We start from the raw sequence: 15247 nt of genomic DNA on the forward strand, positions 1-15247 counted from the left end.
AGCTATTGTAGTGCTTTTCCTAAGTAGCCATATTATTTGCCTGTTTCTCTTTCTTTTGTTAAAATAAATCTTTTGGACTTAGCACACCGTGGATAGTGAATAGATGTTTCAGAGTCAGAGGACAGCTCACTTTGATTTCACAGATTTTACAGAATATGCAAAGTACAGAGGCTTTACTGCACCTCTAGATTTGAACGTGGTAGTCCTGCCAATTCTGGAATCTGTGATGTTGTACCAGGAAATGGAAGCTAAAAATATCTAACTTTAGCCATTAATTTTAATCTTTTCTCTCATTAACCTTCAAACAAAACAAATAACATGGTGAAAAATGTTCAAAGCTTTAAACCTTCCCACTGACCCTACACCCCAAAGATCAAAGAATATGCTGTGATTGCCTAAAAGACAAAAAGAAGAGAGATCAAGGCTCTGCATTAATCACGAAGTGAAAATTTGTCTTAAAATCAATCAAAATAGACTTGGCAGGAATACTGAATGAAGCCAACACTTTGCTCTTGTGAAACTCACAGATCACGTAGTGGCTGCATTTTATCTCATAGAATGGTGCCTCCAGTAATGTGAGTGAGAGCACTGGTATTTTCCTGACTCATAAGGACAGGAGTGTGCCGCCCGCTGAATCACCCTCCTCATTTTCTGGGGTGCCTGGGTGTTCTAAGACATTCATGGAGGATTAAATTATGGTTGCCATGACAGCTCCCTAAATGCCATCATGATAATATCAACAGCTATAGTATGAGTGCTCCCTGAATGCTGACTTATTTTCCCTTCCAAAACCTCAATAATTTTTATAACCAAAGTTCTTCAATACCTATGCAAATCAAAAAAATTAGTAAAATCCTTTTTTCTTAATTAGATAGGTTGCCGTATTAAGATACAATTCATCTCTTTCTATAGGATTTATTCTTTTGAGTGAATGGTATTGACATACGATGTTGTTTATTGTATTTTTAGAAGGTAGAATGCATAATATCAAAGTTGGCATAAAAATGGAAAGTTCTCACAATTTTTTAAAGTTGTGGAAGCTTGAATTTGAGGACACAAATCTGAATTTTTTAAGCATTAGCTGGCATTCCGTGATAGAGAGGGCTGGTTTTACACGTGCCAGCGATTATGCAAATGACTATATGTGAGAACCAGGTAAGAGGATGTTCTGTCCCTCTCCCGCTTCCATTCCAATGATTTGAGACATCAGTGAGTAGAGGCAAAGGAAGAACTTCCTTGCAAACCTGTATTTTTATTTTAAAAAATCTCACTGTTGGGAGGTTCCCATACCTTTTAGGAGCACTACCTTAACGCGTCAAGTACTGAGCGTCAGTTAGAGAACATCACAAAACTTTCAATGACCTTGACGCTTATTGAAATGTCTTCACTGAATGTTTTGAAACTAGGGAACTCTTGAGCCTTCCTTGCTGCTTTGTGATACACTGTCATCCTCTCTTCATTTCACTTTCTCTTAGGATGTTGGCTATTACTTTTTCGCTGAGATGTTCCTGGAATCCTTCTAATTTTAGTTGCACAAACATTTATCAAAGACCTGTTATGTTCCCAAACTGTTCCTCATTAGGAAAGCAGTTAATCAAGTCAGGGTCTTGTCACAGAGAAGTCCACTCAAATGAATTTAATGGAAACAGACTTAAAGATGGGCTATTCACAAAGGTTAGGGTAGGGTTAAGAGAACCTTTAAGAGATGGTGACACAGGAAGCATTATAGAGCCTAGAGGGAGCAGGAGCCATCTTTATCGTTTATTGACATGATATGCCATATGCCAGGTTTTGCTCCTGAAACTATTTTCCATGAAATCCCCTTGTGATCTCTTTCTAAACCAACAAGGGCATATTGCAAAAGGGAAACTGTGCCTTGACAGGAATGTGCTGATATGTATTATCTCCTTTTATCCTCCTACCCATCTCAATATACCAATCATATGGATTTTAACACTATAATTTGTTTGTATGTTTTTATCTACTGTACTAGATTATATAAATTTACATGAAGTTTTCTCCACCAATGTACTTACTGTTGGATACTTCTAGAACCTCCAGTGTAATGTTGACTAGGAGTGGCAAAAGCAGGTGTTTTTGCCTTGTTCCCAATATTAGGGAAGCACTTTTATTTTTGAATCAAGAAATACTATTTTTATCTTAGCTGTGTTTCACATATAAACATTGTATGCCCAAATGTGACAAATAGTAAATGTTTTTCATGCAGTCTAAATGATCTCAAATAATGAATTATTGATTGCTGATTTTTATTAAATTTAGGGTAATTTCCTTAGAGTCTATATCTGAGTGAAACTAAAATGAGTGTATATTTAATTTAGAGAATAACAGCAGAACAAATTATCAATTAAAATATATCTGAACTTTGATTGGCTGATTACACATTTTAAATTTGAAGGCCAATTACTATATTTTCTTCTATTAGGTAGCCAGGTCTACATAATTTTGGAAAAAAAGCTCTAGGTGACAATCTGTCTGTTAGCCCTTTACTATGTTGAAGTCAAAATAAAATATAGAGATGAGTCTCTAAATTAAGCATTTTATTTGGGAATCACAGAATTGCAATTCAGAGCATACACACAGACCACAGAGGCTTTCCAGATGGACAATCCCAAAGTCAATTTTAGGTTAAAAAACTTTTAAATTAGAATTTGGTTTTGGGAAAGTGTAAAGATGTTAAAAGGCTTAAAATATTTAATCAAAGTAGAATTACATGCCATTGAGAAGTAATAGCTATTTATTTAATCAGAGTGATTAAAAAAAAGTCTTCAAAAACAAATACAAAAAGTAACATAGGCCAGGCGCAGTGGTTCATGCCTGTAATCCTAGCACTTCGGGAGGCCAAGGTAGGCGGATGGCTTGAGCTCAGGAGTTTGAGACCAGCCTTTGCAACATGACAAAACCTCATCTCTACAAAAAATACAAAACTTAGCCAAGTGCGGCAGCATGCATCTGTAGTTCCTAGATACTAGGGAGGCTGAGGTGGAGGATTGCTTAAGCTTGGGAAGTTGAGGCTGCTGTGAACCGAGATCTCACAACTGCACTTTAGCCTGGGCAACAGAACAAGATGCTGCCTCAAAAATAAATAAAACTGAAAGGGCGTGGTGGCTCATACCTGTAATCCCAGCACTTTGGGAGGCCGAGGTGGATGGATCACCAGACGTCAGGAGTTCGGGACCAGCCTGGCCAACATGGTGAAACCCTGTCTCTACTAAAAATACAAAAATTAGCTAGGCATGGTAGCACGTGCCTGTAATCCCAGCTACTTGAGAGGTTAAGGCAGGAAAATTGCTTTAACCCAGGAAGCAAAGGCTACAGTGAGACAAGATCATACCACTGCACTCCAGCCTGGGTGACAAAGTGAGATTCTGTTTCAAAAAATAAAAATAAATAAAATAGAACCCAGGCGCAGTGGCTCACACCTGTAATCCCAGCACTTTGGGAGTCTGAGGTGGGCGAATCATGAGGTCAAGTGATCGAGACCATCCAGGCCAACATGGTGAAACACCGTCTCTACTAAAAATACAAAAATTAGCTTGATGTGGTGGCACACGCCTGTAGTCCCGGCTACTCAGGAGGCTGAAGCAGGAGAATCGCTTAAACCCTGGAGGTGGAGGTTGCAGTGAGCCGAGATTGTGCCACTGCACTGCAGCCTGGCAACAGAGTGAGAATTTTGCCTCAAAAACAAGCAAACAAACAAAAAAAACCACCAAAGAAATCCAAAATCAAAAACACAGTTGAGACAGAAAAAAATAAAACAACTTGGCTCTGTATTAAGATTACTTAACTTTTTCTAAGTAGTCAAAACCCTAATAAAAACAGGAAAAGTCAAAAAACTACCTTAACATATAACTTATCTGTTTTTTAGGCTGATTGTTTAAATGGTAAAGAAAAACCTATTGTGGCTGGGTGTGATGGCTCATGCCGAAATCCTAGCACTTTGAGAGGCCAAGGCAGGCAGATCACTTGAGGCCAGGATTTTGAGATCAGCCTGGCCAACATGGTGAAACCTCGTGTCTACTAAAAATACAAAAATTAGCCGGGCATGGTGGCACAGGCCTGTAATCCCAGCTACTCGGTAGGCTGAGGCACAAGAATTGCTTGAACCCAGAAGCTGCAGGTTGCAGTGAGCCGAAATCATGCCACTGCACTCCAGCCTGGGCAACAGCACATGACCCTGTCTCAATAAAAAGAAAAAAAGTGAAAAACCCTGTCTCAGAAAAAGAGAAAAACCTCTCGTAGTATGACATTTCTTTTTATGGGATGACTGTTTGAGTTACCTGGAAGTCAAACTTCATGAAAAGATACTAGCATTTAATTAAACACTGGAAGAGTGTGTGACTAAGGTTACGAATATACACCACGTTATAGAAGAGTAATGTAAACAAGAAACCTGTACCTTGAGCAGGGGTGTATATGGCTTGTAAATTTGCCTGGTTACACAGAACAACTTTGACACACCAAGAAAAGCCAAGAATACAGAATCAAGTCATACCAGAGGAAGCATCGTTCTCTCGGGACTTTAAGACAAACATGCATCAGGACACAACACCAGAGTCAGAACTGGGGAAAAAAAGCTACGGAAATTGGTCAAAAAGTTGAGAAAGAAAGTCACTGAGATATTACACAGAGCTAGTCATTTTCTTATGTTTCTTTTAAAGAAAAACTCCTAAAAGTTAACTTGTTGTACTTGGTATACAGGGAACAATGGACAATGCATTGTACTCTCATCTGTACATTTATTTTTAGGTGAAACTCATATTTTATCATCTTAAAGCAGCTACCAAGGACAAATATAATCTTGTCTGGCCAGCAAATCAAGCCACTCCATAACCCCAAATGTGTGCTAACAATTTTGAAGACATTTTCATTTTTATCAACAAATTTAAAATTAGCCAATTATCAAAGATTTACTTAAGTCTTGTGAACTAAAATTTTTAGTTAGTTACTATATTTTGGATAAAATATTTGATTTAAGCACTTAATTTTTCCTTTTAAGTCAAATAATTAGGGTTCTTTTATATATTTTGGTAGAAAATGATCATAGGCATATAGAAATAAAAAAAAAACCATAAAAACATACAAACAAAAACAAAGATCATATAGTTTTTTGTTTGGTTTTATTTAAGACTGGGTCTTGCTCTGTTGCCCAGGCTGCAGTCCAGTGGCACAAACATAGCTCACTCTAGCCTTGACATTCTGGGCTCAAGTGATCCTTTGGCCTTAGTCTCCTATGTAGTTGAGACCACAGGTGTGCAACACGCCCAGCTATTTTTTCTTTTTTTGTAGAGATAAGGTCTCACTGTGTTGCCCAGGCTGGCATATAGTTTTTATTGAAAGTTTACTCTTGAGTAAAGTATAGTAATATAAATTTACTGGTTTATAAGAAGACAATTGGATTCAAACCATATGTTTGACAACATAAGATAAGGCTAACCTTTAAGGTTTTTTTGTTTTTTTTTTTTGAGACAGAATCTCACTCTGTCACCAAGGCTGGAGTGCAGTGGCACGATCTCAGCTCACTGCAACCTCTGCCTCCTGGGCTCAAGCTATCCTCCCACCTCAGTCTCAGGCTGGTTTTGAACTCCCGAGCTCTAGCCATCCTCCTCCTCAGACTCCCAAAGTGCTGGAATTACAGGTGTGAGCCACCACACCCTGCAAGAGCTATTCTAACAAGGTTTATACAATATTTTCTTGGTTTCTGTTACTCATCCTTGAGAGTAAGAGTGCTGCCTTTCCTTCTAGTACAGGGAAAGTGTCTTTTACAAGGAAATTTCATCTTTTGCTTTCAAGAAACAGCATTAAGGCCAGAATAACTATAGAAATACTATTAAAACTATAGTTTTGTCTGGGTGCCGGTAGCTCACACCTGTAATCCCAGCACTTTGAGGTTGAGGCAGGTGGATCACTTGAGGACAGGAGTTCAAGACCAGCCTGGCCAACACAGAGAAACACTGTGTCTACTAAAAACACAAAAATTTGCCAGGTGTGATGGTGCATGCCTGTAATCCCAGCTACTTAGGAGGCTGAGGCACAAGAATTGGTTGAATTAGGGAGGTGCAGGTTGCAGTGACCCGAGATAGTGCCACTGCATTTCAGCTTGGGTGATGGAGAGAGACTCTGTCTCTAAAAAAAAAACCTATAGTTTTAATAGTAACTATTAAGAATAGATTCTTATTAATCAGTATGCCAGAATAGTTGAGGAGTTTTGGAAAAAGAGAGTTTGGCATATAGAGGGATAAAGGGGAGGAGGTATAGGAAGGGGTGGGAAAGGTTTTGGGGAAGAATGAGTCCCAGGTAGCTTTGTGACAGTACTTTGCAGCAAGGCAATCTTTGAGTCTTGAATGTGAGTTTTTGAGCCTCAAGATACCAATTGAGATATTCATCCTACTTGTACTATATGATTTCATAGATGTGACCCTTTATTTTAGTTTTAAGAAAAATGGACTGTTGTAATGATCCCCATAATATTTCAACATATCAACTGGAGTCTCAGAAGGAGTAACTATTTTGGTATACCTTTGAACTTTGAGAACCCATTTGTAAATAAATTTATTTAGGCGATTTGGTTTAATGCCGAATACACAAAAACTAATTTTATACACACACACACACACACACACACACACACATACACACACACACACACACACACACACACATAGAGATGTGGAGTCTCATTATGTTGCCCAGGCTGGTCTTGAACTCCTGGGCTCAAATCATCTGCCTGCCTCAGCCTCCTAAAGTGCTGGGATTACAGGCATGAGCCACCGCTCCTGGCCACAAAAACCAATTTCAAATATAAGTGTGTAAATGAATCAGAAAATAAAGTATGTACTCCCCAAGAGGGTTGATAAGCCTTCTTTAACAAGGGAGAGAAAAAAAATCCCTTTTAAACAGGAGTCCTCATAACCAGGAAGAACAAAATATTCATCTTAACGAAATCTATAGCAAGGAGGGAGAAAGTTCCCCTAAACAGAAGATTTCATATCCAGTAGTGAGTAGTTTATTTATTCCCAAATAAAACTGAACTAAACCAAAATAAAAAATATGAGTTTAAGCCAACAGAGACTCACCATGGGGAAAAGAGGTTGCTCTTAGAAGTTTGGGGGCTCAAGAGACTTGAATGTGGGTACTTCATGCCACATTCCAGAAGCTAATTCTCTGAAGTGAGTCTGCTTGGATGCCACCTCTGACACCAAGTATGTAGAAATCAAAACAAAATATAGAAATGAACCTGTAAATTAAACATTTTATTTGGGAATCACAGAATTGGAATTTAGGGTATATATATGAACATATGGGTGGTCTTTGGTATGTTCTAAGAACAAAAAGAAGGTTGGAAGTTTATTAGAAGGAGAAATATTATGTATTGTTTTGAAAGAAAGCTCACTGCCACCAGAGAAGCTTTTGGGAGCTGGTAAGCTCTGATTGCTGAATGACAGCAGTAGGTAAAACTAGTCTATGAGTCACAGCATGTCATTTCAGCAGCTACTAGGTAAAAACAATCTTAAAGTTACAGCAGGCTGTTTTAGCAGCTGGGCTTGCAGGCAATTTAAGGAGATGGTCCTATGTGCCCTGAGTGATTTCCGCCACCCCATCCCTGGACTCTCAGTTAGTTGGGTATGACAAGAATGCCTTAATTTGGACAATCAACTATTACAAATACTAATTACTTAAAAAAATTTTTTTTTTATACTGCATCTTGCTCTGTCTCCCAGGCTAGAGTCCAGTGGCATGATCTCAGCTCACTGCAACCTCTACCTCTTGGGTTCAAGCAATCCTCCTGTCTCAGCCTTCTGAGTAGTTGGGACTACAGGTGTGTGCCACCACACCTAGCTAATTTTTTGTATTTTTAGTAGAGAAGGGGTTTCACCATGTTGGCCAGGCTGGTCTTGAACTCCTGATCTCAGGTGATCCGCCTGCCTTGGCCTCCTAAAGTGCTGGGATTACAGGCATGAGCCACCGCACTTGACCACAAATGCTAATTCTTTATTCCTGTATTTGTCTTTAATAAAAGTGTTAATTAAAACTGATCATATGAATTTATATAGTAAAAGCAGTGAGATTTTACCAAGAAAATATTAATAAATCTCCTAAAACTCTTAAAGATGTGTTATGTAAATCTGACCGCTATTGTACTCGTGATTCTCTTTGAGTTTTCTGAAAATTAAACCCACAAATAAATATAATCAAATACTGAAACATATCAGACAAAATCATTTACAGGGCATCTGTGTAACCCACGGAAACAAGAAGCAGTTGATATTACAAAGTGGGTGAGTGAACAGATAATCAGAGAAACACACGCCTTTAGTGTTTTTCCCAAAATATGTTTTGTGGACCTTAATTAGCAGACAAAATACCCATGAAATTCTAATTTTATTAAAATGGAGGATCCAATTTGTTAAAACTTGTTCAAGAAAGGCTCTACTAAACTTCAAGAAAAATAAAATACTTCTGAAAATTTATATACATTTCATAAAATGTATACCAAGCCTCAAAATAAATGTAGTACCTGAATTTTAAGTTATTATGGTAAGAAACAGACATTATTCGATCTGAACTTAAACTCTTGAGTTTTTCAAAGGTTTGCCTATGAGTACTAGTTTATCTGATTATTATTATTTTTGAGACAGGGTCTCACTCTTTCACTCAGGCTATGGTGCAGTGGCACGATTTTGGCTAACTGCAACCTCCACTTCCTGGGCTCAAATGATTCTCCTACTTCAGCTGAGACCACAAGCACATGCCACTCTGTGCTTTTTTTTTTTTTTTTGCATTTTCAGTAAAGACGGGATCTTGCCATGTTGCCCAGGATGGTCTTGAATTCTGAGCTCAAGCAATCTGCCTGCCTCAGCCTCCCTAAGTGTTGGGATTATAGCCGTGAGCCACTGCACCCTCCCAGCCTTCTTGATGTGTTTATTTTAATCAGGTAAACTTTTATAAAACAAATGAAGCCCGAATGTTTTGATAACAACAAAAAAGATGGCAGAAAAATTTTAAACATTTTCACTATATGAATAGATAAAACATTCTGATATTTTGAATATCAAAAAGTTTAAATATGAAGTCTATTTCTTATGCCTTCCATCTACTGTGTTTATATCTCAACAGTTACTTTGTTCTAGTTTAATACCTATACAGTTTAATACAATATTCTGTGCCATATTTCTGCATTTTTCACGTAACAAAAAAATCTTGGAGATCTTAATGTTAAAACAAAGAACTTTGATTTTTTGCTGTTGTTGTTAACAGCTGTACAACGTTCAAACATATGGCTCTATCATAATTTAACTAGTATCCTGTTGGTGGATACTTAGCTTGTTCCCAGTCTTTTGCTATTCTCAACAATAAGAAACACCTTGTGATTTCTTATATGTGGAGACATCTGTGGCATAAATTCTTAGAAATGAAATTCAAGGCTCCAAGTATATATGCATTTGTAATTGTAACAGATACTGCCAAATTCCTGTTTCTTTATAGCCCAGCCAAAGTAGTGATGCCAGATACAGTTTTATGCTTTTTCATTTAGAAATATACAATGAAAAGTAGGTTACTTATTAAAGAATTAGAAAGAAAGTAGGACAAGTTTATACAGAGTACAGACTACATTTTCACCCAAAAATACATTCAACAGGAATTTATTGTGCATCTACCTATGCCAAGTTCTTTTAGGCACTTGGGATATATACACAAACAAATCAGACTCAAATCTCTGCCTGTGTGTGGAGCTTCTAATTCAATTCTACATTTTGGAACTCTCTGGTACTTCACAAGAAGCCAGTTAAATGTCAAAATCCTGAAAATGATCTGTTGAAATCCTGAGCACAGGCGCCAGACATATGCTACAAGTGTTATTTAAAAACTCACTAGAGGCAATGTTGCATATGATCATAGCTCTCCATCAGGTTCTTTTAAAACAACACACTAGAGAGAAAGCTCTTTTTATCCGACTCCATCTGCTGTTGGTGGTGATCAGCATACTGTGGGCATTGTACTATGATCCAAGATTAGGCTGTGAAATAGGAAGTGGAGTTACAGGCAGATCAGCAAGTGTATGCAAACTGAGTTCTTTCCCTTGCTGAAACCAAGGGTGCCTAATTCAGGTTTGGAGAGTAGGGAAGATAAGGTTATCAGCACATTCCTATTAGGGTCGTTTCCTTTTTGCACTGCTCTTGTTTTGGTTTCATAAGGAGAACACAGCAGAGTCTACGGAAAACAGTTTCAGAAGCACACAGGCAATACTCTTTATACTGAACAAATGCATGAAAGCAGAACGGGTTAGAAACTGAGGGAGCCAAGGCGGTGAGTGCCAAGGACTGTGAGAAGCGAATGCAAAGATAGAGACAGCACAGTCTCAGGTTTATTTTTTCTACAAAATACTCATTGTAAGCCTCTTTCCTTTCTAAATGGAGAAAATCTTAACACTTTAGCTCGCATTAGACTTAATAAGAATGTTGTAAACCACAGTTGTTAAAGTCTTGCTACTGCCCTACTGGATTCTTTGCATCCTGTAAGGAACAACTCGGAGTTCAGCTGGTTGATAATGAAGCCAGGGATTGTGGCATCTGCAAGTACAAAGTGAAGCAAAGAAAAGAGCCAACTCTGGAGAATAGCTCTTGAGCGCTTGAATTATATAAATGCTGGGTGTTCCCCCCCTCCCTTTCTAGTCTCTATTATTAATAAATATTTCATCATGACACCACAACAGGTACAATCAACAACTGGTCAAAGAATGAGTAATTTCTCAACTTCCAACATCTCTCAGTTATTTTTTTCTCACACGCATTGAATTCTCGAGCTAGAAGGCGGCTCATTTGAGAACTGAGGTTCAGAAGACCGACGTGCCAATAAATGGCAGAAGCCAGGTCTCTCGCCTGATTCCCATTCCAGCTGAGCTCCTGCTGCCACAGGAGCTTCAAAGACCTTCCAAACGTGTGACTTCCGGCTCGGTGCTGCCACACTGCAACCCGGGAAGACTCTGGACAACGACCGTGTGGCTCCCGCAGGGCTCGCACCCGCGGGCCGGTGGGCGGCCGAACGCTGCCCGACTGGTTCTGCCCTGGAGCGGCCGCCCGCGTCCCACGGGTCTCCTCAGCACACAGTGTGCCCTGCGGGTCCTGCCCGGTGCTCTGGCGGCTCCGGCCACCGACTCAGTGCCCCGAGTCCCATTCCGTCCCCCCGAGGCGGCGTGCGGCACTTTTTCGGGGGTCCCAGTGGAACTTCCAGGCCCGTGAACGACTGACCCACGCCCAGCGGCAGTTCCAGGCGCCGAGGAAGGGAGCGGCAGGGCCCACGGCCGGGTCGTCTTTCCCTGGGCTCCCTTCCTGCAGCCCTGGCGCTCCGTCCGCCCTTCCCTGGTTTTCCCTACGAGCGTTTTCTTAACGCTTCCCACTCCTTGTTTACAAAGTGCTGAGCCCCCTGGGCCGCCGGGCTCCGTGCGGGGCCAAGTTCCTCACCCCGGCCGCCCCCGCCCCGTAAGCCCGCCGGTCGACGCACCCGGCGCCCGCCCCGACAGTCCGGGAGCCCGACGCCCGCCCCGCACGCCAGGGCCGTCACGTGAGCCGCCCGCCCCGCCCCCGCGCATCACGTGAGCCCCGCCCCCCGCCCCGCGCCCCGCCCCCGCGCCGGCGCGCTCCGACGTGCCCTGGAACTTACCCTCCCTCAGAGGCCAGCCTGCGGGGACGGGCCGGCCGCGGCCGCCGCCGGGTGAAGCCTCTCCGAGCTCGCGTCGCCGACTCGCAGCCGCTGGGCGGGCTGAGGAGGGAGCCGCCCGCCGCGAGGCCGCCGGGCTCCGGGTGAGGTGCGAGGCGCGGGTCCTGGCAGACGGAGGGGCAGGTTGGCGAGGCGCTGCACAAAGGCGCGCCGGGGCCCGGGCTGTGCCCGCCGAGGGCGGTGGAGTCGGGGGGGAGCTGTGTGCCGGAGGCGCGGCCGCCGCGCCGAGGTGCGAGCGAGTGGGGGCCGGGCGCGCCACTGGGGGCTCCGGGCGCGGGGGTGGGCGCCGGGGGGAGGGGGCCGGCGCAGCCCATTGGCTGACGTGGGCGAGAGGGTTTAAATGACCCGAAGTTGTGGCTCCTTTGCCCCCTGGGTTTCCTGACTTCCTGTGTGAGGGCAGCGCCCGCCGCCCCGCCCCCAGGGAGGAGAGTGTGAGGGTGCGCGGATGTGTGTGCGAGTGCGGGAGAGCGCGCGTGTGTGCACAGGGCGGGTGTGTGCGTGTGTGTGTGCACAAGGCCGGCCCGGCTCCTCCAGCGCCGTGGGCCCGCTCTCTGACCGCGGTGGGGCTCGCAGGCCTCCGCCCACCCGGGGCGCCCACCTGGGGCGCCCACCTGGGGCGTCCCTCGGGTACTGTTGACCTTAAACCGGACACTTTCTTCTTTGCGGTCTTTCTCGATGCCCCGCCCCTGCTGGACGGACAGGCCTTCGCTCCCCTCCAGCTTCTCTGGGCGGAATCTCCTCAAAGTCCTTGAATTGAAAAATCCTCTTTACCAGCGCGCCGCCCGCCTCCCGTCTCGGGGGAGCTGGTTGTCTTCTCAGAATGGCTGTCCTTTACGCGTTGCTACTTAGGTGACTGCAGACCCTCTGAGAAGAAATGGCCACACGGTCATCGTTAGAGAAAAGGGCACGCCCTTCAGCTTTCGAGGCGTGTGATGTTTTCCTTTTAACTGCAGTTGCAGTTTTATAAATGCATTTGCAAAGGTTAAAGCACGACGTTGGAAGTAGACCTTTATCGAAAGTTCTCATGTCATCCCAAGTGGAGTGTTTGTTGTGAGCAGAGGCTTTTAGCACTCGAATAACACGATTGCTTGTGGCTGGCTCTATGGCTAATCATGATATAGAGAAGTTTATTTTATCGACTGTTTAGGCATGCATTCCTAAAGGGAGGTCGTGGAGGAAGGAAGTCTCACTCGGGTTCTGGTTCACATTCTGCCACCCGACTTCTAGAGGTTAGACCTAGGGAGACTCCAGGTGTTTCAATGGAAGTGTTAAAAAAGTATCTAACTCCTAGCCACGCCTCTCTCATACTTAAAAGTTGGGAACGGTGGCCTAGAGGTGTATTTACTTGGGCAAATCACATTTTCTTTACCTGATCCGTAGGAGGGTGTTTTACGGAATGGGTCATCTTCTGCCGCCTCTGTTCTGAATAGGCAGTCTGGCTCCTGGCGCAGTGTTTTTTTCTTTGTTTTAAAATTGCCTTGGAAACGTTTCAGAGCAGAGTTTTGAGAGCCCAGAGCAGGAAGTGATCCCGAGCGATGCCACCTGAAGAGCCAGACCCACTGGGCACATTTGTGCGACCCCTGGTACTATGTGGCTCCTCTGCTCTGAAGGTGTTTCTCTGTTGGGGAAAAATAACCCCCAAAAGTGTAATGTAACAGATTATGGGTGTGTGTATATTTATGCCTCAGTAGTTAGATTTCTGTTCGTATTTTATCAACCACAGAAGCTAGAGAAGATTGATGAATCACCGATTCTTAAGATAATGCCGCCTGTGTAGATTAGTTGTTCATCTGTAATGATCAATACATTACATCTCTTTCGGCTTTATATTTACTAATACCAGTTGTTTTGAGATGCAAATGAAAATAGATAAGTGCTGTAGAAAAACAGCATGTTACCTGTAGTTAGTCATTTGGCTTTAGTATCTGCTCAGTGGTTTTTTAATAGGCTGAAAGAAAGTGAGCTTTACAAATTTTTAAGTACTTTAAGTTATGTAAGTTACATTACTGAAAATAATAAGGGTGATTAAAATCTTTAAATGTAGTAAAAACTGTAAATAGTGGTGATCCGTAAAACCGTCAAACAGTAGTACTAGTATTTTACTTACCTGAGAAGATAGGCATTACAGTTTTATAATAAATCATAGGAGAGAAAAGTGAAATTAAACTTTTGTCCTGTATTTAACAATTTTGGCTAGAATTGCAAATATGCACTATTTTGTAGTGTGCATCAGATGTGAAATGTATGGTAGTGCCACATAGCATCACTGTACTTCAAATCGGACTTTTCGGATTATCTCTCTTGAGGAACCTATTGGGCAGTTGTCCTTGTTTTTTTTTTTTTTTTTTTTTTTCTTTCAGTCAGCTGGCCCTGGCTCATTGGTATATATATGGCTTTGCCGTGATTCAGCCATTTCCCTATTACTTTCATTGACTTCATGGACTTAATGAATATCCTGCAGTTTCATTTTGCAGTGATTAGCTTTTTATTTGAACTGAACTGCCAAATGGTGTACTCGCTAAGCCTCCCTCTCCTGTTGATAATCTAGTGCTTCTCAAACTTTAATGTACATAGGAATCACCTGCGCTTCTAATATCCACTTGGTCATGTGGATGCTGTTCTGCCAGACCACAGACCACTGTTTTCCAATAGAAGTATAATGCCTATGTAAATTACTGTGTAGTGGGCCCTGTGGCTCACGCCTGTAATCCCAGCTCTTAGGGAGGCAGAGGCAGGAGAATAGCTTGAGCCCAGGAGTTCGAGACCTGCCTGGACAATATAGTGAGACACCCTTTTCCACAAAAAGGAAAAAAACAGACACCACCAACAAAAAATAAGCATAAATTACTGTGTAATCTGAAAGTTTCTGTAAGCACATGGAAAAAAGTGAAATAGATGAAATATATTTTACTCATTATGTTCACAATATCACTTTAACATGTAATCAATATGAAAATTATTAATGAGATATTTTATGTTCTTTACACTGGACCAGGTGTTTTGCAATATCAAGTGTGTTTTACGCTTAGAGCTTATCTCAATTTGCATTGGGCATGTTTGACTAGTGGCTACTGTATGGAACAACAGTTTTGGAGTCTAAAGTCTAGACCAGTGTTATTCTTAGTGTATTTTCAGATTGGCCCCATCAGCAGTCCTTGGGAATGTAAATATTAGGGCTCCACCTCATACTGGTTGTTGTTAGATTATCTAGGGCTGAGGCCTGTAGTCTGTGGTTTGAAAACTCTCTGGGATGTGGCTACACAATGTATATGTGGCATCCTGGATGGTACCCTGGAACAGAAAAAGGACATTAGGAGAATACTAAGGAAATCTGAATAAAGTGTAGACATTGTTATGTGTCAGTATGGGCTCATTGAATACGACAAATGTACCATACTTACATAAGTTGCTAACTGGGGAAACTGGGTCCAGAGTACATGGGAATTCTCTGTACTATCTTTGTAGTAATTATGTCAATCTAAAACTCTTTTAAAATAAGTTAATTTTTTAA

General features: G+C 42.1%; 1 protein-coding gene across 8 annotated transcripts in view; it reads left to right on the top strand.

Moving 5' to 3' along the window:
- Nucleotides 1-11607: 11607 nt before the first annotated feature.
- ARHGAP12 (Rho GTPase activating protein 12) overlaps nt 11608-15247 on the top strand; it is a 123595-nt gene continuing 119955 nt past the window's right edge. For 7 of the 8 annotated variants that reach the window (XM_032259680.1, XM_032259682.1, XM_032259684.1 and 4 more), the window contains exon 1: nt 11608-11819. The gene's annotated coding sequence lies outside the window, so the exon portion shown is untranslated. Of the gene's footprint in view, nt 11825-15247 lie in introns of all 8 variants that reach the window. The other variant, XM_032259681.1, reaches the window with a different exon arrangement.

Source organism: Sapajus apella, unplaced genomic scaffold, assembly GCF_009761245.1.
Source record: "Sapajus apella isolate SASKATOON/1434 unplaced genomic scaffold, GSC_monkey_1.0 scaffold111, whole genome shotgun sequence".
NCBI classification, from domain to species: Eukaryota; Metazoa; Chordata; class Mammalia; order Primates; family Cebidae; genus Sapajus; species Sapajus apella.